The 1594-nt window shown below is 36.9% G+C and overlaps 1 protein-coding gene across 3 annotated transcripts in view; it reads left to right on the top strand.

Moving 5' to 3' along the window:
- LOC106528003 (basic immunoglobulin-like variable motif-containing protein) overlaps positions 1 to 1594 on the top strand; it is a gene marked incomplete at its 3' end in the record, with an annotated part of 12916 nt that overhangs the window by 1691 nt on the left and 9631 nt on the right.

Below are 1594 nucleotides of genomic sequence, written 5' to 3'. Positions count from 1 at the left end.
ATAATAGCCAATTAAAAAGTATCATAAAAGGTATAAAATAACATTACAAGGCAAACTGCAGCATCAAATCAACTTAATGTGTCTTAGAAAGTAAGGAAATGAAAACAATTTAAAAACCATCTGTTTTGTAAACAAAGCTCCTCAACCAATGACAGCGTGTTAAATGTGTCAGGTGACGAAGACGAGTGTCAACACACTTCAAGTGCTATTCCGGATTAAAAAAACATACTTTGACGTTTCAAATCATTATCAAATTTGGAACAAGAGCAGATAAAATAATGTTCTTCATGGCAGCTCATCTCTTTAAGGGGTCACTAAAAAAAACCAGGTGATTTACTTTGATCCTGTTTTCAAAAAAATTCTCTCTTCAAAACACATCGAAAAAAATTACAAACTCGAAGACGAGGCTGTAGCTAACTACCTGACTAACTACCTGACGGCAGTACGATTTGTTGAAATTCCTAACGAAGCAGGAGGAAATAACAAGCAAACACTCAGAGCAGCCTTGAACAGTCTGGTCACAGCAGTTTGGGAAGAAAATGGCAGCAGCTGCTGACGAAATGTCAACATCCCTACAATATAAAACACAGAATCTCACTGAATTTGCTCATTTGGGGTTTTTGATGTATTTTGGACGCAGCTGCTTCYTGCACCTGCCATTACCTGGTTTATTTATTTAATTACTTATTCACTTTCAAGACAACATTTTTATCTTTGTTTAATTTGAGTTGAAATAAAATGCCTGAGAAACGTTCTAGGGGGTCAAATGAATAATTTTCATTTAATAATCAGTTGTTCTACATTACATTTTCAGAGAATCATCGTTACGTTTGACTGAAGGGGTGCTAGTAGTATGACAAAATGACAAGGGGTACACAAGTCTAAAAAGTTTGGGAACCACTGATGAAGACAACCAGATCAAAACCTTCTGAAAACCAGGTGGGCATCGCCCTCTTCTTGTTCTCTGGACAAAGGCAGAGGTTAATCCTAACCAATGTGATAAGCTAATTTCTGATCTGTTCTAGGGCTGGAACAATACACCAACCCACATTAATATATTGATTTAAATGAATWATGATTCAGTTACATCAAGGCAAAACAAAAACATGGACCCATATAGTCCTCATTTGTCCATATCAACCTCAGACTTATGGATGAAATCTTTGTGACATCAAGAAACATATCATCCAAACAAATCAATATAATGTTTTGTGATGAAGCTGGTGATTTACAGCCCTACTAAAGAACAATACATACTCCATCTGAAGCTGTAAAATCAGCCCTCATTGTTGTAGTTCTGATGAAAATTACATCATGTTTGCAGAGCAGCCCCTTCCGGACACAAGACCCGAGCTGAACTTTTTCTCACAGTTTAAAATGAATATATGTGTGATTGGTCAGTAGTTTGTGGGCATGTTTCGTTTCAATTCAGTTCAGTTCAGTTCAGTTTATTTATACAGCACCAAGTCACAACATATGTTGTCTCAGGGCACTGTACGTAAAAAGAACGATCTAAAGAAGAAACCAGCAGATTGTGTTGAATCACTTCATCACAGTCTCCCATCCTGAGCAAACGGTGGAGAGGAAAAACTCC

Source organism: Austrofundulus limnaeus, unplaced genomic scaffold, assembly GCF_001266775.1.
Source record: "Austrofundulus limnaeus strain Quisiro unplaced genomic scaffold, Austrofundulus_limnaeus-1.0 Scaffold355, whole genome shotgun sequence".
NCBI classification, from domain to species: Eukaryota; Metazoa; Chordata; class Actinopteri; order Cyprinodontiformes; family Rivulidae; genus Austrofundulus; species Austrofundulus limnaeus.
Note: the sequence above shows the minus strand (reverse complement) of the source record. Positions and strands in the feature narration are given on the sequence as shown.